The sequence below is a fragment of the Sminthopsis crassicaudata genome, chromosome 5 (genome assembly GCF_048593235.1).
Source record: "Sminthopsis crassicaudata isolate SCR6 chromosome 5, ASM4859323v1, whole genome shotgun sequence".
Classification (NCBI taxonomy): domain Eukaryota; kingdom Metazoa; phylum Chordata; class Mammalia; order Dasyuromorphia; family Dasyuridae; genus Sminthopsis; species Sminthopsis crassicaudata.
In genome coordinates this window covers 195,245,384-195,272,422 of record NC_133621.1, presented here as the reverse complement: position 1 = coordinate 195,272,422, position 27,039 = coordinate 195,245,384, and the positions used below count along the sequence as shown (strand labels likewise).

At 34.2% G+C, this 27,039-nt stretch overlaps 1 protein-coding gene across 4 annotated transcripts in view; it reads right to left on the bottom strand.

The window, feature by feature from the left end:
• LOC141543689 (maestro heat-like repeat-containing protein family member 1) overlaps positions 1–6,615 on the bottom strand; it is an 82,376-nt gene extending 75,761 nt beyond the window's left edge. For 3 of the 4 annotated variants that reach the window (XM_074269295.1, XM_074269297.1, XM_074269298.1), the window contains exon 1: positions 6,518–6,615. The gene's annotated coding sequence lies outside the window, so the exon portion shown is untranslated. Of the gene's footprint in view, positions 1–2,627; positions 3,158–6,517 lie in introns of those variants that run through there. The other variant, XM_074269296.1, reaches the window with a different exon arrangement.
• Between the last annotated feature and the right edge of the window lie 20,424 nt (positions 6,616–27,039).

Genomic DNA, 27,039 nt, shown 5'->3' with positions numbered 1-27,039 from the left:
CATGGTAAACTGACTTCCCCATAATTCTTATGTAAGATATGTCATGAATCCAGGTTTTTTTAACTCTACAGCCGGGTCTTTATCAATTATGCCATGGTACTCCATATACTACAATGCTGGTTTACAGTTATGTGATGTTCTGTGGTTACAAAGCATTGTAACATGCATCCGATGCTCTCATTTGCTCTTCATGACAACCTATGAGTACACAGGTAGGTAGATAGATAGATAACATCTGTGTAACATGCATGTGTGCGTACCTGGAATTCTGGAACCTAAAAGTCAGGTGGACTTTCTCTGGAGCCCTTAATGGGGTTTAGGGAAGGGTTTCTTAAACTGTTTCCATTTGTGACTCCTTTTAATCTAAGAAATTTATATGATGCTAGGTATATAAGGATATTAAATAGGTATACAAATTGCTGATAATAAATCATAATTTCACAACTCCCACATTCAGTTGTGAGACCCCATGTGGGGTCTTAAGCCACAGTTTAAGAAGTTGGGGTTTAGGGTATCTATGCTTTCTGCCATGCAACCTCAACTGGTTTTCTCTCAATTGTAGGGATGAAACCTTGGACTTTAGTACTAAATTAGGGAATCTCCAAAATACCTTGGAAAGGATAATCACGAATATACAAAAGCAGCTTACTCCCTCAATATCTGGGAGGGAGGCACAAATCTCCCTTTTTTTTCACTACCTCAGACCCTAAGCAACAGAACAGGATTAGAGTCCTGTTTTGGCTCAGTTCCTATATGGCCTAGGCCCAGTTTCTAATCTACTCTGCCACCTGAGGCACTAGGACTTCTTGGGACTTCACTGCTGAACTAACTGGCTGAACTAGTCTGCCTGGAATCATCATGGCTTGAACTCACAGTCTGGAGAGGATCACCTCAGGCACCTGAAACAGGACAAACAGAAGAGAAAGAGATACCCCACATTCACCCATTGTCTGGAGGGAGAAGGGTGAGCGAACTTGTCCTTTGCACTCTGGACAAAATAGGAAGTGCTATTTTAGAAATATAATTCTTCTTACACCCTCACACCTATCTCATCAGAACCATAGGAGTGAATTTATTGATCCAGGTATTGGCAATTGACCCTCCCTGTACTCTCTGTAAACCAGTGGAAGAATTAATAATTAATTAAACCATGTTTACAAAGTGATTTGGTAGCTATAACTGTATACTGTAGTCTTCACAAATGAAATAAAATTATTTTCTCCCCCTCTCCCTCAAAATCTCTCTTGAAATGATATAATCAGTTCATGAAAGAATTGACTGATCCTGGATCCTTAGACTGCAGGGTAAGTGTGAAATACACCTACAAGCAAAAACTTTCAACCAAAGATATAAATTTGAACTTACACGTCAGGACCCCCATCCCAACAGCATCAAAACCCCCAAATCTTCACCAGACTGAAAAATGATCAAGAAATCCAATGATAACAATTCAAGACAATTCTAAAGGACTTGTGAAAAATGCTATCTATCTCCAAAGAAAGAACGGATGGAGTCTGAAAGCATACTTTTTAAAACTATTTTTCTTGTTGGGTTTTTTGGTCTGTGTCTTCTTTCATGACTAATATGGATCTATAAGAGAGTGAAGCTGATGACTTTTAAATTAAATGCATTCACAAATCAAGACATCAACCTTGTAATATCATTGATCCTCTTCAAGAAAGAAGGATGAACAACAAACAATAGAGAAATGTTTTGCAATATATAGCCTTATCAATTTGCTTGCCTTCTCAATGAGGAGAGAGGGGAAGAAGGGAGGAAAAGAATCTGGAACTCAAAATTTTAAAAAAACTAATATTAAAAATTGTTTTGAGGCAGCTAGATGGTGCAGTGGATAAAGTACCAGCTCTGGAGTCAGTAGGACCTCAGATCAAAGGTGGCTTAATACTTCCTAGGTATGTGACCCTGAGCAAGTTTTTGAAAATTTGTTAGGGAAGGGCTTCTTAAACTATTTCCCTTCGTGTCCCCTTTTCGCCTACAAAATTTTCTGGGTATATAAGCATATAAAATAGGCATACAAATCAACTATTTGCTGATAATAAATCATAATTTCACAACCTTCACATTCAATATGAGATCCCCAATTGGAGCCACAGTTTAAGAAGCTGAGATTTAGTGTATCTGTGTTTTCTGCCAATGGCAGAATGAGAAAAAAAAATTTATTAATGCTTTTTTTTTATTTTCAAAGCATATGCATGGATAATATTCAATATACACCCTTGTAAAACCTTGTGTTCCAAATTTTCCCTCCTTTTCTCTTACCTCCTCCCCTAGACAGCAAATAATCCAATATATATTAAACATGGCAATTCTTCTATACAGATTTCCATAATATTTATGATATGATAAGAAAATCAAAGAAGATCCCCACTTCCATTAAAAAATTCCTGTATCTCTGCAGATGCCCATCTCAACACATATTTATTACCCAATCAAGGTTCTATTAGCCATTTTCCTATCTCCAGAAATCTCTACTTTCTTTTAAGAGTTCAGTGCCTGTCTCAGTCTTTCTTATACTAGGGAATTTCAGTATATGTATTAATGTTGCCTCAAGCAGAGGAACTCTCCACTTCCTTAACTGATTTTCCATAATCTCCTCAGTCACTTACCTCAGCTACACAGAGATGGTTTTGCCCTCAACCACAAATGTTCTACTTCCAGGGAGGTGATACCATGACTTGCAATGAACTGGATTAAAGTGACTCCCCTCCAGAGTCCATCTGGGTCCAGAGGCCAGAGATAGGTCAGGATGACTGGAGATGGCCCTGGATGCCCTGGGAGATCTTGGTCTTTTTAAGCTAAAGTCTTCAACAGGTCTTACTTTGCCTGAGACCCCAACCATTCATGGACTAAGACATAAGGATGTCTGGCAATTACAATAATCTGTTTGTTGGTCTCCTTACCTATTTTCCTAAAGATCAGGTCTGACATGTCAATAAATTCTAATGGTTCTCTATTACTTCTGTTTGGTAAAATTTTTCCTGATTTAGATCCTTACTTTTTTTCCAGTTTTCATATTACTTTATGTTTCTCCACATATTCTGAGATCCAGTTACATTGTCCTCATTATTAGTCCCTGTACACAGTACTGAATTTCCTAACTCCAGGCATGTTTACTGACTATCCTCCATATCAGAATTTCTCCTTTCTCATCACCTTTTCCTGGCTTCCAAATTTGATTTCCACCTTCTATAAGAACTTTTCCCCAATTCCTCCTTAATGTTATTGCATTCTCACTGTAATTAAGTGCAATTTATTCTGTATATATCTCATTTGTACATAGTTGTTGGCATTTGCCTTTCCTTCCCCCCATTAGACTGAGAACTCTTGGAAAACAAAGACTGTTTTTTTTGTTTTGTTTTGTTTTACTTCCTTTGTGTACTTAGTACTTAGTACATATAATACTTGGCACATACTAAACACTCAATAAGTATTTATTGAGTGATAATGATCAAAAACAGTCTGGAAGGAGAAGTAACTCCATAATGATGGCAACCAGGGACTGAAAGAAAAAATTATTTTAATTATAGTCTCAATTAATGCAGGAAAAAGGAGGAAAGATGTTTAAAAATGAAATAAAAATTCTTGAGGAAACAATTTAAAGGATAATAAATAGTTTAGAAAAGAAAATAAATATTAACCAAATAACAAACTCATTAAAAACTAGAATAGATCCAACAGAAATCAATAATCTCCTGGGATAGCAAGAAATATTACAATAAAATAAAATGACTAGAAAAATGGAAGAAAATGTAAAATATCTAATATAAAAAATTGACCTGGAAAACAAGTCAAGAGATAATTTAAGAATCATTAGATTACCTGAAAATTATATTTTTAAAAACCTGGACACAACATTTCAAAAAATCCTAAATGAAAATTGTGAAAGTCTCGTAGAACTGGAAGATGACATGAAGATAGAATTTACCAATCACTTCCCCAGAAGAGGGAAATATCCAAAAGGAAAAGTTTTGGGAATGTGACAGACAAAATCCAGAGCTCTCATATGAGAGAAAAAGAACTGCAAGTATCTAAAAAAAAAAAAAAAAAAAAAAAAAGCAATTCAAAAGTCAAGGAACCATAGTCAGGATCAAAGAGTACCTGGGAGTTTCTACTATAAATAAGAAGATATTTTAAATATTCCCAAAGACAAAAGGAAAATAATAATTTAACCAGCAAATCTGAATATAATCCTCCAAGAGGAAAAACAATAGGCCTTTAATATAGTATTTCAGAGGACTTTCAGACATTCCTGATGAAAAGAGCAGAGCTGAATAGACTTTGAAATGCAAACATGAGTAAAGGGAAACTTAGAAAGGTAAATTTATTTGAGCATTTAGAAGAGGTTGAATGATGATTTTTTTAACAGGAAAAGAAATAAGTGCCCCTTCAGCAATGGTGTGCTTTTAAATGTTTAACAATTAGTTTGGGAAGGTGTGGGTGGAAGACACAAACACATAACTTATTTTTTAGATTAATCAGCATTATTTATATTTCATCTATCATTTTCTTAAGTGTGGACAATCAAAGCAATCTATCAAGCCTTGATTTGTATTATTTGCTGATTTCTGAGATATAAATGCTCATAATCATCATCTCTCCAGAATCAGTTTGAGCTGGCTCTGGCACACCTTTGCTCTTCAGAACTTTATTGAACCTTATTGGATATTCAAAATGTCCCTTCAAAACCTTAATAGATACTCAAAAAAAGTATTGAAGTACCTAAATTAGCAAAGGACTTCTGATAGGGATGAATTGGTACTGTTCTATGAATTATAAAGAGGAAAGGGGCAGAGAGAAAGACTATACTAATGCAAAAAAAAAGGGGGATGGAACTTGCTATTTCTCATAAATAGGGTACATGAGAAGAAGCATATGTAAACATGTATGGAAGAAAAGGGAGAAGGCAGAGGGCATTAGATGAACGTCTCTGTTATCTGAAATAGACAAGGAGAATTTGATACACACATAATTTGGTATAAAAAAACAGAAATCATCTTTATTGGAATCCTATACAGGTGGAGAGTGGGATGAAAAAAGAGAGTTAAAAGGACTGATACCAGGGTAAGACTAATCACATACAAAGCCAAATTCCTAAAGAAAAGATTTAAAAAAAAAAAAAAAAAAAAAAAGACTAAAAGGGTTTCCAGGCAACACCTGGAATTGTGGTATGTGAATGTATTGGAATATTGTTCCTCCATTAAGATGACAAAAGAAATTGTAGAGTGCAGTGTACTGAGTAATATGAACTGATGTAAAGTGAACCAAGCAGATTAAGTGGAACAAATTATACAAGGGCCTCGATAAAGAAAAACAACTTTGAAAGATTTAAGAACTTCAATCAGTGTAATCATCAACCAAAAGTGTCTCCAGAAGACCTATTAAGAAGCATGTTTCCCACTTCCTCAGAGGTGATATATTCCAAGTGCACAGAGACATTTTGGGGGCCATCTTGTGGAACAACTTTACTTGGGTATGCTTATTTCTTAAAAGGTCTTTTTTTAAACTTGGAAATTTTCAGATATAAAGGTGGGGTTGAGAAGGGAAAAAGGAGTTAATAGTATATATATATTTTAAAATAATAAATGTAATTTATTCATTATTTACTCAATAAATTTAAATTTTTAATATTTATTATTAACAATGAATATAATAATAACATTTATTAATAATAAACTATTTAATAAATTTATATTAATATTTTTTAAATTGCCCTAGGAGGCTTAGGAAATAGTCAGCAGCAGATGTATTTGATCTAGTTCTTTTTCATTTTATCCTGAGAACAATAAATTATGTGATCTCAGCACTCTAACTGTCTCTGGATCAATGAATTCAAGCAGTAAACCAAAAAAAAAAAAAAAAAAGGAATATTATTCCACTTTATAGGATGAAAAGGCTTCCCTGTATGGACATATTTCACTTTTTAATATTTTGAACAATATTTCATTTCATCCCGAGTTAATGCTTGGAACCCACCAAAAAGCCTGTTTGGGAATCAAAGTAAGTTTAGTTAGCATTTGCTATTGTAGCTTACATTTGTAGACTGGGTACCCCCTGGTGGTTCATAAAAGTACTGCTGCCTCCAAGAAAAGAACTATTTTATTAAAGTAATCGATGGAAAGCTAAACCAATCAGAGCGTCACCTGGTGGAGAATTTAGATATTGCACTTTTTTTTTGGTTAGGTTTTTGAGAGGGGTTTTATCACAGTAATAATTATGGGGTTTTTTTAAGCTTTTTTATCACAGTGATAATCATGATTCTTTTTAAAAGCTTAAAAAAATTAGTACTTGAGTCACATAATCAAAGGGTTTCCTATGGTGGGGAAATCACCCTTATATGATTTCTGTAAAGGTTCAATAAATGATAATACTGGTACACTAATTGATCAGAGCCATACCATATTGCTTGCAAATCCATTGATAGGCTTGTGACCCAGACAATCAAACAACCTGTCAGCAGTCTGGAATTTGGGATCCTTCCTGCTAAATCTAAACTCACCTCCTTTTCTCTATTTGTGTCTCGTGGATCTCCTTTCTTAACAGCACCAGATTGGCAGGACCTAGAAAGGGAGACGTCCAGTTCATTTGCCTCGGGAAGATTTGTCTCCTTGGAATACTGTACGATGGTTATGAGATAGTTGTATCTTAGCAACGAATTCCAGAATTTTATAAACAGATACTGAATTATTCAGCCTGGTCTTTGCAATGGGATCTGAGGTAGAATATATCACTTGTTAAAACAAACGTATTCTTTCCTAAAACCTTCCTTAAGCTCACTATATCTTATTTTTAAATGTGTATGATACATGTTCTATGGAAAGCATTTAAAGAAAAGCCATATTTGGATATAAACCCAGTATCTATTATCTTTGATTCAGTTAACTATTCCTATGGGAAATCTTGTTGTTAGGCCCAAAACAGGGCCCTACTGATTTACAATTGATTTAAATGCAATTTGTCGTGATATATAGTAGGGAGGTATCCTGTTAGACTGGAAAGAATGCTGAATTTGGCATCAGGAGACATGAATTCTGAGTTTCACTCTGATATATGATTTTGAAAGGAATAGGACTTAGGATGATGATAACCAGCAATAGAAAGAAGACAGAGAGCTGCTCAATTTTTTTTTGTTGTTGTTTTTTATTTTTTTCTTCTGAGGAGAATGATCTTTAGACTGGAAATGATAGAACAAAAGGATGATAAAAGACCAACTGTTCTTAATGAATTCAAGTCACTTTAAATGCCCAAAAAAGTTTTATAGTTAATACAGCAGATGTGGCTACTGATCCGTTGTCAGTGACATCAAAGAGACTTTAGAAAATTAAATTATCTCAAGATTGGAGAAAGGCAATCCTGATTTTTAAAAGGGGGAAGGAGGAAGACAAGAAAATAGTCTAGTTGACCTGACTTTAATTCCTAAATAAAAGTTTAGAATGGATCATTAAAGAGATAGTTGGCAAACAAGCAGAAAAGGAAATAGTAGTTATGAAGAACAAATATGGCTTCCATCAAGAGCCACTCAAGCTAAACTAACCACATTTCCCTTTCTGACAGAATTACAGATGAAAAGAATGTAGTATATATAGTTTACCTAGATTTTTGGCAAAGTTTTTGATAAAGTGTCTCATACTTGTGGAGAAGATGAAGAAATTTGGATAAATTTGGATTAGACAACAGTATAATCAGAAGAACTGAAAACTGGTTGATGGTGGGTCTGAAAGAGTAGTTGTGGGATAAGTTATGGTATATGAATGTAATAGAATATTATTGTTCTATAACTAATGATGAACAGGTTGATTTCTGAAAAACTTGGACTCACATGAACTGTTGCTAAATGAAGTGAGCAGAACCGAGAGAACATTGTACACAGTAAGAACTAGATTATACGATAAGTGACCGTAATGGATTTGGTTTTGTTCAACAATGACTGATTCAAGGCAATTCCAATAGACTTGTGATGAAAAGAGCTATCTTCATCCAGAGAGAGAACCAAAGAGACTGAATATGGATCAAAGCATAGTATTTTCACCTTTGTTGTTATTATTTTATTTCTCATGTGGGTTTTTTTTTCATTTTTAATCTTATTTTCTCATACAGTATGATGAATATGGAAACGTTTACAAGAATTGCACATTTGACTTATATCAAATTGCTTACTATCTTGGGGAGGAGGGAGAAGAGAGAAAGAAAGAGAAGTTTGAAACACAAGACTTTGCAAAGGTGAATGTTGAAAACTATCTTTACATGTATTTGGAAAAATAAAATACTATAATAAAATAGAAAGAGCAAGCAGTTGTTAATAGTGCAATGACAGTTTGACAGGAAGTCTCCAATACAGAGTGTACGTAATTATTCTTGTTCTATTCAACATTTTTACTATTGACTTAGATCAGTAATTCTTAAAATGCAAACCTGAGGACTTGGATATCCTTTCAGTAATTACTCTTGTGTTATTTAACATTTTTATTATTGACTTTAGATCAGTGATTCTTAAAATGTAATCTGAGGGTTTTAGAGGTCCTGGACATCCTTTCAGGGAGTCTGTGAAGTCAAAACTATTTTCATAATAATAGTAAGATTTTATTTGCCTGTTAAAATTATATATCTTTTTCCAACTATATATATGTATGAGGTCAGATTTTCTTCATAAACTTCAACCAAAACTACATATCATAACAGACCTGAATACAGAAGCAGTTATGAAAATCTAGACATTAAAGAGATTTTCAAAGATGTGGGGAAAATGCTACTCATCATCAATTTTTCATTTTGAAAAACAGATTTTTTTTGTTTCTTGGATTTTTTGTGACTTGTCCAGAGTCACATAGCTAGTAAGTGTTAAGAGTTAAGTATCTGGGTTCAAATTTGAACTCAGCCGTCCTTATTCCAAAGCCAGAGCTCTATTTACTTTGCCATTTACATATCCTGGTTCTGTTTTTTCCCTATTAAAAATGTCAGTTAAATATTTAACATGTATGGGACTACCTGCCATGTAGAGGAGGGGGTGGGGAGAAAGAGGGGAAAAGTTGGAACAGAAGTTTTTGCAAGGGTCAATGTTGAAAAATTACCCATGCATATGTTTTGTCAATAAAAAACTATAATAAAAAAAAATTTGAAAAAAAATGTCAGTTAAATTCATGTGTAATGAGTTTACTATTTTAGTGAATAATGTTTTAAATTTCATTAGTTTTAGTTTATATATATATAAACTCTTTGGGATTCTCAATAATTTTTAAGATACACTCGATACCAAAAAGTCTGAGAACCTGATTTAGATAAAACTTCGTGAAATTGCAGCTGACATTGTAAATAACAGAGTAAAGGTCCAGAAGGATTTTGACAGGCTAGAGAATTAGATTGAAACTATTAAGATGAAATTCTGGGCAGACAAATGTTGAGTCTTGTGTTTCTTATAAGAACCCTTTCCAGCAAGCCTGGACGGGCTGTTCCAAGGAAGACCAAAGACCTTGGGAGTTGTATCAAGTCCAGGAAAAGAGCACTCTTATCCCAGAATCAGGCCTAGAGGAGCTGGTGTAGGAGCACATGCTAAGACTGGTACACTTTTTGACCCAAAGAGCTCTGAGCTACATAGAGTGTCCTAAGCCAAACTGGTGTCTTAACTAAATCTGCCATCAATATGATGAACTCCCACGAGTGGGAAAATCAGCCAACTTTGGAAAACAGGAAAAAATTAATCACTTTATCAGGAATGAGATCAGTAGGCCAGCAGCCACTGCACTTTTCCACCTTGGTAAGATTAGGAAGCCTTTAAAAACTTCAAGAACTGAGAGCCAAGTCTCTGGTATAGTGGGAATTTCAGAGTAGTCTCTAAAGAGACACAGGAGGAGAATGAAAGAAAAAACACAGCTTCGGCATTGGTCGGCAGCTTTGGAAGATGGTGGATGGGCAACTCTTCCCATGAGACCAAGTCATGGTGAGGAAAATATTTTTCCTTTCTCTGGCTCACGATTCAATTTATTAAGAGAATCTAAAAAAGTGATCATCAGCTTTTCTCTTGCTTTAGCAATAGTGGGCATGGTTAATTATGAAAGGTTTCTTTGCTGTTTATATTTCTGCCTACTGGTTATTTACCTTTTCTTTTTAACAATAGTTTGCTAAACAAAGATAAGATCATTTTAATATGAGTTTATGTGACTATAGTGTGTGAAAGAGGGAAAGGGAACTTGTGCCTCTATGATTATTAGATTTATCTAGCTGAGAGATCACCAATCCAAATGAACAAGTTGCCTCAAAGTATTTTATAAATTCTGTTTGTAATTTGTATTTTTAAGATTTTCTTTTTTAATGTTTCAGAGGAAAAAAATTATTTGAAACTAAGACCTTTACTCTAGACTTTTTAGATTGTGGGCTTCTTTGGCACATGTGTGAAGCCTATAGATATTATCAAAATAATGTTTTTAAATGCCTAAAGTGAAATACATAAGATTACAAAGGGAGATTACTAATGTTATTACAATATCATTTCAATGATATTGAAATAGTTAGCAAAAAAAAAAAAAGTTCACAGATTCCAGGTGGTTATTTAATTGTATTTGACTTTTTTTGTGATCTCATTTGGGGTTTTCTTGGCAAAGATAGCGTAGTAGTTTCTTCATCAGTTCATTTGACAGATGTCGGAAACTGAGGCAAACAGAATGAAGAGACTTGCACAGGGTAACACAGCTCATAAGTGTCTAAGGTCATATTTGAAGTCAGGAAGTTTCCTGAGTCTGGGTCTTGTTCTCTATTCATTGCATCGTGCTAGTCATTGGGGAATGGGTTCAGGTAGGTAATTATGGTTCTCAGGAAGCCAGACAGCTAATGTGGAGTTGGAGCAAGCTAGTAGAGAATGAGCTGCGAGGTTAAGCATTCTCATAATAATGAAGATTCCAGGCAGGGACTCATCAATAATTGAGTGGAGTTGTTCCAAGGCTCAGGCAGAGGCTGATTACTGCTCCCCTTGGAGAAAGGATACTGGACCAGAATTATATCTCCCTGCCCTACTAATTTTTTTAGTCTAAGGGAGATATTTACATTCAAGTTGAGCGTTTGATTACAATAGCTTAATGGGAAAAGAATGCCCCAAAATATGAATCCAAGGTTTGACAAATGACAGTTCCACAAAGAACACACTTAGCAAATCAACTTGTTTATCCAAACCTACAGCTTGAACAAACATAAAATATAAAATATGCGTATTCTACAAATATGATATACAGAAATAAATTTGCTAGACAGTACACAGAGTAAATGAGCTCTCCTACTGAGAGCCAGCTATCTCAGCTAATGAGAAATTCCCTGAAATGTCTAGTGTAGTAAATTTGGACTGGGGACATGACTGAGTTGTCATTTCCTCAATATATTGGCTTTTTCCCAGAGTCTTACTTTCCCTTCTAGTACCTAAAAAACTGTAATCCAGAGAATAATGCAGCATTACACCCACCTCCTAATAGAGAGATGGACAAAGATGGGCTCAGTATAGATTTGAAATGTAAATATTTTTGGTACGTGGCCAATACAGGAATTTGTTTTTCTTGACTATAGATATTTGTTACAGGGCTTTGCTTTTCTTTCCTTTACAATTAAAAAGAGGAAGGAGGTTTGGTTTGTTGAAATTACATATATATATGTAAATGGGGGGGGGGGGCGATCTAAGAGGGCTAATGAATTAACTGACCTAGATAAGATCTTCCTCTTGGCCTGAGGCAAGTGATCATGGTAGAGTTGTAGCAATCCAGGAAGGCTGATGGAATGGTTAATCCAGACCACCCAGTACCTGATTTTTATAAAACCCACCAGAGGTAATCTCCTTTGCTTGGCCATTCTTCCAATAAGTGGCCAGTGCTAATAGGTCACTGACTTTCTATAGTCAGAGGGCTGTATCTGGGGGGATCTTAAGGGACCCTCTCTACAAGACATCATCCAGGCAAGTGGCTGACTAAGACACCACTTTTATCCCTTATGCCTCAAAAATAAAAGAGGAAATTGTCCAGCAAAAAGGAGAGAAACCAGGCTAATTGCTTCATTTTCTCTAGAATCTAAAATAACATTAAGGAAACTATTCTGCATTGATTTTAAAAAATCTGAGATAATTTAGGGTCATTTTAACAACCCAATTTACCCCTACTCTCAATTTCATTTTTTTCTTCTCTTCATGTTTTTCAGAACAAAATTCAATTTTATTTATATAATATATATTTTATTTAATTTATATAACATATATAATAATTATATTATTCAATTTATAGAGGCTGAATGAGCCAATGGGGACCATCCCAAAGAGCATATGCTCAGTTTTTCCCTGGTAATTTCTGGACATTCTAAAAGCAAGATCACTAATTGATAAGTGGTGACCGGCTTTCTGACCACTTTCAGCCATATAGTGTCTCAGTGCTGGAAGATCTTTAGAGCTTTAGAATGATGGGACTTTTGTTCTGATTCTTCTTTCACAACATCACTAATGTGGAAATATGTTTAACATGATTGCACATGTATAATCTATATCAGATTACTTGCTGTTGTGGGAAATGGGGAGGTATGGGAGGGGAAAAAATCTGGAACTCAAAATCTTTTTTTTAATATATTATTTTTTTTAATTTTTTAAATTAATTTTATAATTATAACATTTTTTGACAGTACATATGCATAGGTAATTTTTTACAACATTGTACTCCCTTTTGTTCCGAATTTTTCCCCTCCTTCCCTCCACCCCCTCCCCTAGATGGCAGGCATTCCCATACATATTAAATATCTCATAGTATATCCTAGGTACAATATATATGTGCAGAACCAAATTTTGTTGTTGTTGTTGTTGTTGCAAAGGAAGAATTGTATTCGGGAGGTAAAAATAATCTGGGAAGAAAAACAAAAAACAATGCTCACAGTTTTCACTCATTTCCCAGTTGGAACTCAAAATCTTACTAAGATGAATATTGAAAACTGTCTTTACATGTAATTGGAAAAAAAAATACTATTAAGTATAAAAAATAGAATAATGGGTTAGATACCGAGTAATCCCTGGTTATCTCCCAATGTGGTGGCCCTCTTCAGCTATGGCTTCCCAGATGTCAAGACTATAATGAGGAATAATCCGCCATAAAATCCCTTCTGTTTCCTTTGACGTCCCATGCTTACTTCATGGTGAAAAATCAGTTACATAATATTGTGATCATCTTCTGTGTGACTTCCATGTAAAACCCCTTCCAGAGTGTGTCCACATGCTCCGCAGGGAGATGTGAAGAGATTTTTCTAGTCTCCTCTGCCCCACTTCGGATTATGATTCCTCTCTGCAGGAGGGTAGGAGGTTGGAGCACAAGAGAGGTCTGCTCTTCCAGAGAGGAGATGCTGGATTAGAAATACATCTGGGGGAAATTACTCTGGGGGAAATGGGTGACCTGGGGGATAGACGGCCACGACTGGAGTTGGGAAGACTCATTTTTCTCAATTTCTTATAAGCTTCAGACACTTACTAGCTATGTGACCCTTGGCATTCACTGCTTGCCTCAGTTTCCTCATCTGTAAAATGAGCTGGAGAAGAAAATGGAAAAACGCTCCAGTATCTTTGTCAAGAAAACCCCAAATGGGGTATCACAAAGAGTCAGACACAACTGAACAATAAGGAGTAATGATTTTTAGGTTCAAACTGTACTCCTCGTTCTTATTCCTGAATGGCAAAGAAGTACTCTTAAATTCTATCTGAAAGATTTGTTTCTCTTCCCACCAAATGTCAATTACATAAAAACCATCCATCTCACAGTGAATAGCAACTAAATCCATTTTCCCAAGCCTAGAAATTAGAGAAAGTAAACAGAGTAGACTATGCCAGGCAATATATAAAGTAAATTAACTCTTCCACTGGGAGTGAAAGATCTCACCTCAACCCAAAAAGAGACAGGAGAGAGACAGACAGACAGACAGACAGAGAGACAGACAAAGACAGAAACACAGAGACACAGAGAGACAGAGACAGAGACAGAGATAGAGACAGAGACAGAGAGACAGAGACAGAGAGAGAGACACACAGAGACAGAGAGAGACAGACAGAGACACACAGAGAGAGATATAGAGATAGAGACAGAGACAGACAGAGACAAAGAGAAACAGAAACAGAGAGAGAAATGGGGGAGGGAGGGAGAAAGAGAGAGAATGAGAGAGAGGGAGAATGAGAGAGAGAGAGAGAGAGAGAGAGAGAGAGAGAGAGAGAGAGAGAGAGAGAGAGAGAGAGAGAGAAAGAGAAAAAGAGAGAAAAGGAAAGGAAAGGAAGTTGGAGAAAAGAGAGAGAGAGGGAAGGAGGGGGGACAGATAGACAGACAAAAAGAGCTGTGCAGTTATTCTAATTTTGTTAAGAATTACAAGAGCCAAGACAAATAACAACAAATACTGTGAGGTATTGTGGCTGGATTTGGACCTGAGACCTTTCATTTGCATATAAAACTATCCTGGGTTTTCAACATTGTGAGATTGATCCAGCAGAAAGAAATAAAAAAATAAATTCCATTCAAAATAACACTTTATTAAGACGCCTTGCAGAGTAGAGTGGATGTTTTTAGCGGTGGAGAACACCAAAGAATATCTATTAAGAGTCAGAAAATACCTGATGAACCCTGTACTCCTGATCCTTTCCTAATACAAGAACCCCTGACAAGAGCTCATCCAAGCTTCTACTATAGTGATTCTCAAAGTGTCAACAGAGAATCCTGGGGGTCTCTGAAACCCTTTCAGAGGTTCTACAAATTCAAGATTATTTCTAATGTGGTAAATATCTACAAATATGACTCAAATAAACGAAACTCTTTGGACATCTTCAATAAATAAATATATATATATATATACACACACACACATTTATTTATTTGTTTGTTTATTTATTTAATTTTTGCTGAGGCAATTGGGGTTAAGTGACTTGCCCAGGGTCACACAGCCAGGAAGTATTAAGTCTGAGACCAGATTTGAACTCCGGTCCTCCTGACTTCAGAACTGGTGCTCTATCCACTGCGCCAACTAGCTACCCCCTTTCAATAATTTTTAATAGAACAAAAGTTTAGGAACTTCTGCTCTACTGAAACCTCTCCAAGAAAAGAAACCTCATTATTTCATAAATTTCATATTTATTTCATATTTCATAAATTTATTTCATTTATTCCACTACAAACTTTCAGTCACTTCATGGGAGTAAGATGTCAGGACATTGACCTGACAACTCTACGGCCAGCAGCTAGCTCAGCTGAGGTTGCAGACTCTGCCAAACCACTTGTACTTGAGAAGTGAGTGGAGAAATTTAAGAAAAGAAAATGGGAGAGGGAGAGAGGCAGTTCAGTCCTGGATGTCTGACATAAGGAAAGGATGAAAAAAAAAGGAAAAGAAGGGTGAAATCCTTTCCTATATACTCTCCTTCTTCTCCCCATCTCTTCTTCCACTGTCCTCTCTCTCCCAAGAAACTACCTCAAAATACAAACCAAGAGATGGGAATATGAGGGTTCTTTTATCTGCATTGGGAAAGAAATTGTCTTCTTCTACACCAAAATAGTGCACCCATCTCTCCTACCAGTTTATACATAGGACTTTTCCTCCCCAGTTATCATTCTGATTTTAGTGCAGACTTTTAGAAATGATCAGCTTTTGTCTCTACCATCCTGAACATGATGCCCTTCTTAATCCAATCTTTTAAAAATTGAAATTTTTTAAATATATAGATTTTTTACATCACCAAAACTTTTCCCAGCATCCTTCTTCCTACCTCCTCCCAGACAGCTATATAATAAAATTTTTAAAGAAAAAAAGAAAAATCAACAAAACCAATCAATATGTTGAAATGGTCTGAAAATATTTGCACTATTTTTCTACTGTCCTGAATATGCTGCCCTTCTTAACTTAGTCTAGGATTATCTCAGCTTAAAATAATTATTGATTTTTGTCTTGTTTTTAAAAATATTTATAGGGATTTTTTGTTTTTTAAATCACCAAAATTTTCTCCAACATTTCTTCAAAGATAGTCATAAAATGTTTACAGAAAAAAAGCTAAAGAAAAAAAAATCAACAAAACCAATCAATAAATTGAGAAAGTCTGAAAATACATGAAATATATATATATATATATATATATATATATATATATATATATATATATATATATATATCATGGATCTCTCATGGATATCCCACCTCTGCAAAGAAGCAGAGGGAGGATGCTTTCATAACTCTTCTTTGGCGCTTTGTATTTTCCTTGTGATTCTGCAAAACTCATTTTTGATTGCTTTTTGATCCTTTTCACTCACTGTAAGTCTTGTACTTATTTCACTCTGCACCAAATCATGTAAATTTGTTGTTTCCTTTGTGGTTTCTTCCTCACAATGCACTAATATTTCACTACTTAGGACTATGGGCCACAAGAGTATGGCTACAAATAGGTAATACGTAATTGGGAAATGTTTCCCAAAGTAAATAAAATATAATAAAACATAGATAATATTAATTTGTTGGTTTTCTAAGTTAATATGCTGCCCACAAGAATCTTTTTCTGTTTGAACTTGACACCCTCAACTTAATTCAGGAGTATTTACCATAGCTAATCCTTTGGTATCCTAGGGCAAAAACCTTCATGGTGAATGAAATAAAAGTGCCTGAAAGAAATTTTAAAATTACTTAAATAACTGGAGGGACATCTGATACTCGCCATGATAATAAAAATTACAATAAAAATTTACAGATTAAGATAATAAAATTTATTCAGAAAAATTAAAAATGGGAAGAAGATTCACAAGTACAGGAATGTTAATGGCCCTTTTTGTAGTGGCAAGGAACTGGAAACTGAGTGGATGCCCATCAGTTGGAGAATGGCTGAATAAACTGTGGTACATGAATGTAACAGAAAACTATTGTTCTGTAAGAAATGATCAGCAGTATGATTTTATTAAGTTCTGATGCTGGATGAAGCACACAGCAACAAGAAAATTATGTGATGATCAACTCTGATGAACTTGGTTCTTTTCAACAGCGAGGTGATTAGGGCCAGTTCCAGTGGACTTGTGATGGAGAGAGCCATCTGCATCCAGAGGGAGGACTATGGAGACTGAATGTGGATCGTAGTGGGGTATTTTCATCTCTTTTGTTGTTGTTTGGTTGCTTTTTTTCTTTCTCTTTTTTTTCCCTTTTTGATCTTATCTTTCTTGTGCAGCATGATGAATGTGGAAATACAGTTTAGAAAAGTTTTACATTTAGCCTATGTTGGATTGCTTGTTGTCTGAGAGAGAGAAGTAGGAAAAAGTGAGTGAGAAAAATTAGCAACATGGGGTTTTGCGGGAATGAATGGTAAAAACTATATCTGCATGAATTTTGAAAATAAAAGCTGTTATTATGAAAAAATAAAGTGGCAAAGGAGAGAAAGTACATTTGGAGATGATTGTGATGGAAAAACAGAAAGCATCAGTTATAAAAAGACGTAGAAAAAAGACATAAAAAAGACAATTAAGACAAAAAGGGAAAGCATCCAGCTTCTCACCAACAGTATATAAACAGAGGAAATAAAAGTTAACAAAAATCTACTTATTTAAACAAAAAAAAACACAACAAAATAAAAAAACAACAACAAAAAAGAATTAAAGATTTAGACTATCAAGAGAAACGATGAAAAAAAATGAATGAAGAAATAACATATCTAGATCTCAGAATATATTATTAAAGTGCTACCCTTTAAAAATATTTGGTATTGGCTGAAAAATAGAAAAGTAGATAAAGTGAAACACACTACACAAGTAAGAATCAGAAACCAAAAAATCAGTATACTCAAAAACATTGGGAAGAATGTTTTATTTAGCAAAAATATTTGGGAAAAATAGAAAGCAATTAAGCAGAAAATAAGATTAAACCAACATTTTATAGCATCTACCACAAAAAAAAAATTCAAAATAGAAACTTGATCTGAATATTAAAATCATACCATAAGAAATTAGAAAAAATCACAATGTACCTTTCATCACTATGGATATAGAGTAAATTATCTTTTGGAATAGATTTTTATTAATATCTTTTATTTTGACAATTACTTTTTCCCTTGTACCATTCTCCTTTTCCCTCCTGTCCTTTATAATGAAGAAGAAGCAGGAAAAGAAATGATCAAAAAATCTGTTATTACATAAAATGTTCCATCCATGGGAATCACTCATTTCTGCAAACAATCAAAAGAGCTCTCTTCTGATATATCTTCACAGGGAACAAATTTATTCTTTATAATTTCACATACTTCATTTGTTGTTATGCTAATTCTATCTACACTATTGTAGTCTTTTGTATATCAGGACCTGGTTTTGGCTCCGCTTACTTTATTTTATAACAGTTCACATGAAATCTTTCTCTGCTTCAAGAGTTACAAAGAGAAATTCCATTCCAAACAAATGTTGAGAGTATAAAGTATTTGGGAATCCATCTACCAAAGAAAAGTCAGGAATTATATGAGAAAAATTACAAAACACTTGCCACAAAAATAAAGTCAGATTTAAATAATTGGAAAGACATTCAGTGCTCTTGGATAGGCCAAGTGATTATAATAAAGATGACAATATTCCCCAAACTAATCTGTTTATTTAGTGCTATACCAATCAGACTCCCAAGAAACTATTTCAATGACCTAGAAAAAATAACAACAAAATTCATATGGAAGAATAAAAGGTCGAGAATTGCAAGGGATCTAATGAAAAAAAACTCAGAGAAAGGTGGTCTAAGTGTACCTGATCTAAAGCTATATTATATAGCAGCAGTCACCAAAACCATTTGGTATTGGCTAAGAAATAGACTGGTAGAAGACACTAACATTAGGGATAAAAATTCATTATTTGAAAAAAAAACTGTTGGGAAAACTGGAAATTAGTATGGCAGAAATTAGATATGGATCCACACTTAACACCATATACCAAGATAAGATCAAAATGATTTAGGCATAAAGAATGAGATCATAAATAGATTAGAGGAACAGAGAATAGTCTACTTCTCAGACCTGTGGAGGAATTTATGACCAGAGGAGAAGTAGAGATCATTATCGATCACAAAATAGAAGATTTGATTACATCAAACTAAAAAGTTTCTGTACAAATAATACTAATGCAAACAAGATTAGAAGGGAAGTAACAAACTGGGAAAATATTTTTAAAAGCAAAGGCTCTGACAAAGGTCTCATTTCCAAAATATATAGGGAACTGACCTTAATTTATAAGAAACCAAACCATTCTCCAATTGATAAATGGTCAAAGGATATGAACAGACAATTCTCAGATGAAGAAATTGAAACTATATCCACTCATATGAAAGAGTGTTCCAAATCACTACTGATCAGAGAAATGCAAATTAAGACCACTCTGAGATACCACTACACACCTGTCAGATTGGCTAAGATGACAGGAACAAATAATGATGAATGTTGGAGGAGATGTGGGAAAACTGGGACACTAATACATTGCTGGTGGAGTGGCGAAAGAATCCAGCCATTCTGGAGAGCAATCTGGAATTATGCCCAAAAAGTTATCAAACTGTGCATACCCTTTGACCCAGCAGTGCTACTACTGGGCTTATATCCCAAAGAAATACTAAAGAGCGGAAAGAGACATATATGTGCCAAAATGTTTGTGGCAGCCGTTTTTGTAGTGGCTAGAAACTGGAAGTTGAATGGATGCCCATCAATTGGAGAATGGTTGGGTAAATTGTGGTATATGAAGGTTATGGAATATTATTGCTCTGTAAGAAATGACCAGCAGGAGGAATACAGAGAGGCCTGGAGAGACTTACATCAACTGATGCTGAGTGAAATGAGCAGAACCAGAAGATCACTATACACTTCAACAACAATGCTGTATGAGGATGTATTCTGATGGAAGTGGAAATCTTCAACATAAAGAAGAGCCAACTCACTTCCAGTTGATTAATGATGGACAGAAATAACTGCACCCAGAGAAGAAACACTGGGAAGTGAATGTAAATTGTTAACACTAATATCTGTCTGCCCAGGTTACATGTACCTTCGGAATCTAATGCTTATTGTGCAACAAGAAAATGGTATTTACACACATGTATTGTATCTAGGTTATAATGTAACACAAGTAAAATGTATGGGATTGCCTGTCATCTAGGGGAGAGAGTAGAGGGAGGGAGGGGATAATCTGGAAAAATGAATACAAGGGATAATGTTATAAAAAATATATAATAAAAAAATTATTTTAAAAAAATTAAAAAAAAAAGAAATCTTTCTCTGCTTCCCTGTATCCTTCATATTTGTCATTTTACAGCACAGTAATATTAAATTTATGCACCAAATTTATTTATTATTCCCTAATTGACTGGCTCCAATTTGTCTCTAATTCTTTACTTTAAAAAGTGCTGCTGCTATAAATATGTTGGAATTTATGGAGCCTTTATTTTTGTAAGGGGCCTCCTTCAGTCATATAGCTAGCATGAGGATTTTTGAGTCAAAAAGTATAATCATTTTAGCCACTTTACGATAAAACAACTGTAATTTTTTTTTGTTTGTATATGTACATACATGCACACATGTATATGCATTACACACATATATACCATTGCTTTTTTTATTTTGTTATGAATCTTTTTTATTAATTTTATAATTATAACTTTTTTTGACAATACTTATGCATGGGTAATTTTTTACATCATTATTCCTTGCACTCCCTTCTGTTCCGAATTTTCCCCTCCTTTCCTCCACCCCTTCCCCTAGATGGCAGGCAGTCCCATACATGTTAAATGTGTTATAGTATATCCTAGGTACAATATATGTGTGCAGAACCGAATTTTTTGTTGCACAGGAAGAATTGGATTCAGAAGGTAAAAATAACCTGGGAAGAAAAACAAAAGTGCAAACAGAAAACAACTGAAATTATTAATGAGATCACATAGATCAAATTTTGTCCCAGAGAAAACATACTGAAAAGGCCCCTCTCCTTTTTACTAGCTGTGGGACCCTGAACAAATCATTTAAATTACTTAATGGTTGTTTGCCTGTTTGGTTCTGCCTAATCCATTCTACAGGTTTATTTTAAACTAGTACTAAATCATTTGAATGATTATTGCTTTATTGTACAATTAAGGTGATGATATTTATTGTCTCTCCTCCTACCTTCCATTCATTTTTTTCATTTTCATTTCAGTTTCATTGAAATTCTTGATTTTTTTGTCCCTCCATACGAATTTTTTTTCCCTCTTCCTATAAAATAGTCTTTTGGTAGCATGATTAGTATCACTCTGAATAAATTAATCTGAGTAGCATTGTCATTTTTTGTTTTAATGACTCGACCTACACATGGGCTTCTATGTTTTATCAATTATTTAGGCCAGTCTTTATTTCTGCAAAGAGCATATTATAATTATATTACTATGATTCCAGGGTGAATTTTGATATGCTACCAGATACTTTATAATTTCCCTAGTGATTTTAAGTGGAATTTCACTTTTTTTGCTCTTCTGAGAATGATGATTATTTCTGTGGATTTATTTTACTACTTTGCTCAAATTATTGTTTCAATTCATTTTTAGTTGATTTTTCAGTACCCTTCGATTTTTCCAAGTACACCATTCTATTATCTGCAAAAAAATTATAACTGTATTTCCTCTTTGCCTGTGTGTTTTCCTTTATTTTTCTTGGTTTATAGCTATATCTAGAATTTCTAGCACTATATTAAATAGTCATGGCAGTGGTTCTCTCTAACTTCTCTCCATTACAAAAGCTTGTTCTTTGATTTAAGTAGGTATTATTTACTATCCTAAGGAAAGGTCCAGTTAATTCTATGGTTTCTAGATTTGTTTTTCTTTTTTAAATAGAAACAGATGTTGGATTTTGTCTAAAATCTATTGATATAGCCACATTGTTTTATTTATATTTTACCATTTAGCATAAATATATATGTAGCATTATTGTATATAATATTATATCTAATATTTTTATTTAATATTTATTTTTATTTTAATCAAACTTGAATTCCTGAAGCAAACCCAACCTGTTCATAGAGTATAATCCTACTAATATATTATATAAATTATTATAACCAGCTTTTTTTTCAAAAGCTAACAAAAGGAGATTTATTTAGCAATAGTAGGCAATCAATATTCAAAAAGGATTTATACATTAATTTATTGGAGCAAAGTTCCCATTCTTCTGAGTTGCCCACTGGAGTCCAAAGATCTATTTAGAAGTACATTCTTTGTAGCTATTTTGTATTCAAGTGACCATAAAGTGATTAATTCAATTATCAGCTCTAATATTCTCAAATCTACACCTACAGCTTTAACCTCACTCTTAACCTCCCATCTCACATCTCCAACTGCCTACTAGCCATCTTGAATTAGATATCCTGACATATTTTAAATTCAATATGTCCACATCTATATTCATTATCTTTCTCTGCAAATCCTTTTCCTGTTTCTTCTAAATCTAATCTTTATTTGTTGAGGTTATCTCTATCCTCCCAATCACTCAAGTTTGCAACTTAGGTATCATCCTCAACCTCTTACTCTTAAGGACCCATATCTCAGCTATTGATAAGGTCTATTGATTATTTTCACATCTCTTATGGATGTCCCCTTCTTTTCTCATCACCTTAAATCTTAATTAATATGTAATGGTGATAAACTAGAACCTTTCCCTGTAAGATCAGGAGTGAAACAAGGTTGCCCATTACTATTCAATATAGTACTAGAAACTCTAGCCTTGGCAATAAGAGCCGAGAAAGAGATCCAAGGAATTAGAGTAGGAAATGAAGAAATCAAATTGTCACTTTTCGCAGATGACATGATGGTATACTTAGAGAACCCCAAAGACTCTGCTAAAAAGCTATTAGAAATAATTCAGAATTTTAGCAAAGTCGCAGGATACAAAATAAATCCACATAAATCCTCAGGATTTTTATACATTACCAACACAATCCAACAGCAAGAGATACAAAGAGAAATTCCATTCAAAATAACAGTCGATAGTATCAAATATTTGGGAATATATCTACCAAAGGAGAGTCAGGAATTATATGAGCAAAATTACAAAACACTTGCCACAAAAATAAAGTCAGATTTAAATAATTGGAAAGACATTCAGTGTTCTTGGATAGGCCCAGCGAATATAATAAAGATGACAATACTCCCCAAACTAATCTATTTATTTAGTGCTATACCAATCAGACTCCCAAGAAACTATTTTAATGACCTAGAAAAAATAACAACAAAATTCATATGGAAGAATAAAAGGTCGAGAATTGCAAGGGAACTAATGAAAAAAAAGTCAGAGGAAGGTGGTCTAAGTGTACCTGATTTAAAGCTATATTATAAAGCAACAGTCACCAAAACCATTTGGTATTGGCTAAGAAATAGACTAGTTGATCAGTGGCATAGGTTAGGTTCACAGGGCAAGATAGTGAATAAAAATAGCAATCTAATCTTTGACAAACCCAAAGATCCCAAATTTTGGGATAAGAATTCATTATTTGACAAAAACTGCTGGGAAAACTGGAAATTAGTATGGCAGAAACTAGGCATGGACTCACATTTAACACCACATACTAAGATTAGATCAAAATGGGTCCAAGATTTAGGCATAAAGAACGAAATCATAAATAAATTGGAGGAACATGGGATGGTTTACCTCTCAGACTTGTGGAGGAGGAAGGAGTTTGTGTCCAAGGGAGAACTAGAGACCATTATTGATCACAAAATAGAACATTTTGATTACACCAAATTAAAAAGTTTCTGCACAAACAAAACTAATGCAAACAAGATTAGAAGGGAAGTAACAAATTGGGAAAACATTTTTACAGTTAAAGGTTCTGATAAAGGCCTCATCTCCAAAATATACAGAGAATTGACTTTAATTTATAAGAAATCAAGCCATTCTCCAATTGATAAATAATTGGAATAATTGATAAATGGTCAAAGGATATGAACAGACAATTTTCAGATGATGAAATTAAAACTATTTCCACTCATATGAAAGAGTGTTCCAAATCACTATTGATCAGAGAAATGCAACTTAAGACAACTCTGAGGTATCATTACACACCTGTCAGATTGGCTAAGATGACAGGAACAAATAACGATGAATGTTGGAGGGGCTGTGGGAAAACTGGGACACTGATGCATTGTTGGTGGAGTTGTGAAAGAATCCAACCATTCTGGAGAGCAATCTGGAATTATGCCCAAAAAGTTATCAAAATGTGCATACCCTTTGACCCAGCCATACTACTACTGGGCTTATACCCCAAGGAACTACTAAAGAAGGGAAAGGGTCCTGTATGTGCCAAAATGTTTGTGGCAGCCCTTTTCATAGTGGCTAGAAGCTGGAAGATGAATGGATGTCCATCAATTGGAGAATGGTTGGGTAAACTATGGTATATGAATGTTATGGAATATTATTGTTCTATAAGAAATGACCAACAGGAGAAATACAGAGAGGCTTGGAGAGACTTACATCAATTGATGCTGAGTGAAACGAGCAGAACCAGAAGATCATTATACACTTCAACAATGATACTGTACGAGGATGTATGCTGATGGAAGTGGATTTCTTCAACATAGAGAAGAGCTAATCCAATTCCAATTGATTAATGATGGACAGAACCAGCTACATCCAGAAAAGGAACACTGGGAAATGAATGTAAACTGTTATTTTTACCTTCTGAATCCAATTCTTCCTGTGCAACAAAAAATTCGGTTCTACACACATATATTGTATCTAGAATATACTGTAATATATTTAACATATATAAGACTGCTTGCCATCTGGGGGAGGGGGTTGGGGGAGGAAGGGAAAAAATCTGAATAGAAGTAAGTGCAAGGGATAAAGTTGTAAAAAATTACCCATGCATATGTACTGTCAAAAAAATGTTATAATTATAAAATAAAATTAAAATAAAAAAAAAAATCTTAAGACTATTGCAAGAGGCTACTGGTATAACCTTCATTTTTTCACCAGTGTTCATTAGGGATATTGGTCTATAGTTTTCTTTATTTAGTTCCTTCCCGTTTTAGATATTAAGATCTTATTTGCATCATAAAAAAGCAGAAAAGGATTCCTTCTTTTCTTATTATTGCAAATAATTTATATAGTATTAGAATTATTCTTTTAAATGTTTGACAGAATTCACTTATAAATTCATCTGATACTAGAGGTTTTACCCCTTTTGTAGTTTTGTAGTTCATTTATAATTTGTTCAATTTCCTTTTCTCATATTGCATTATTTTTAAAAATTTATTTCTTTTGTTTATCTGGGAATTTTGCATTTTTCTAAGTATATATCCATTTCTTTTAAATTATCAGTTTTTCTAAGAGGTAATTAGGCAAAAGAGTTTTTTGTTTTGTTTTGTTTTGTTTTTTTACATAACTCCCTTTCTTTTTCATTTGTGAGTTTTTTTTTTTTTCATTTTTGACACAATTTGGTTTTTTTGTTAGTTTTTGCTGAGGCAATTGGGGTTAAGTGACTTGTCTAGGGTCATAGAAGTGTTAAGTGTCTGAGATCACATTTGAACTCAGGTTGTCCTGACTTCAGAGCTGGTGCTCTATCTGCCCCAGTTTTCTTCTCTCTTTAAAAAAAATCAGGTTAGTTTTTATGAGTTAGGATTTTTTTGGTTTTACAAAAACAAGCTCTTAGTTTTTACCAATTCAATAGTCAATTTATTTTAATTTCATTAATATCTTCAATTTTCATAATTTCTATTTTGTTAGCATTTTTGATTTGCTGGTGTTCATGTTATATTTTAATCAAGTGTACAATTCATTGATTTGTTCTTTTGTTGACTAAAGCATTTATCCTCTTCTATACCTTTGGTCCCCATCCCATTAAGTTTTGGTATCTTCTTTCATTATTTTTTAATTATTTTTTCATTATTTTTATGTCATTTTCTTTGATGAAATTTTCTATTGATTCCATAATTTTATTTTTTATACATGGTTTCTTTAGAATAATGCTATTTAGTCCAAACTTTAATGATTCTTTTTAGTCATCTTTATTGAATGTAATTTTAATTGTATTATAAACAGAATTTAATGTATCTAGTATTTCTGCTTTTTTACTTTTTGGGGGAAGTCTTTATGCCCCAATATATTATCCGTTTTTGTAAAAGTGCCAACCATGGCTGAGAGAGATGAAAATTCTTTTCTGTTACCATTCAATAATCACCAGAGAGCTATCATTTCTAGTTTTCTGAAATCAATAAGCAAACCCTCAATTTCTAATTCTTTGTCACTTCAAAGAAAGCTGCTCTATGACAAGTGCTGTGAACTCTTTTTACAAATTGAATCATAACCTCTAGCATTAGCCACAGCCAAACAGTGCTCATCTTGCTGCCTCACTGTATGCCTGTTTATCTTTGTGCTCTTAAAGGAAAAAAAAATGTGGCATTACTTCCAAATACAACCTTAAAACTGTTTTTCCATTCTGTATCTCTAATTTCATCTAGCTACTCCTGAAATCCCTATGGCCAAGCCAAATATTTTCTTCAATGAGCATGTTAAGGGTCACTATTATCAAAATTTATTCCCTTGGATATCTCTCAAGCCAAAGTAGTTCTTTATAGTACTTGGTTTTCTTTGGTTTGTTTATCCAGGTTGTCTTAAACTCTGAACAGAAATGGTGCAGTAGTTCTACCTAATCTTGGGTGTAGGGGAGACTTTTAAGAGAGTCCAAGCCTTCTTTAGGTCCGGACTCTATCTGGGGTCCACTTCCTGTCACGGGGCTCTGGGATCTCATTTTGGGGTAGTCTCTGCATGGGGTCTTTCCTCTCTTGCTATTGGGCTGAGTGCTGGGCTTCCCACCAAATACTTCAGCGATTGTTCCAGGTGGATTTTGCCTAAGGCCTTTCTCCTGTGGCTGAGAGCCACAGGTGCTTCACTGGCCTATAACCACCCAGACTTAGTTTGGTTCAAATCAAACACTGTTTGGTTTAGGAAGGGAGTGTGAAGCTACAACTGCCCAGATTACCCTCAGGTTTTTCCTCTCAATTTGATTTCTGCAGTCATCTACATGAAGAAGGTCAAGCTGGGAT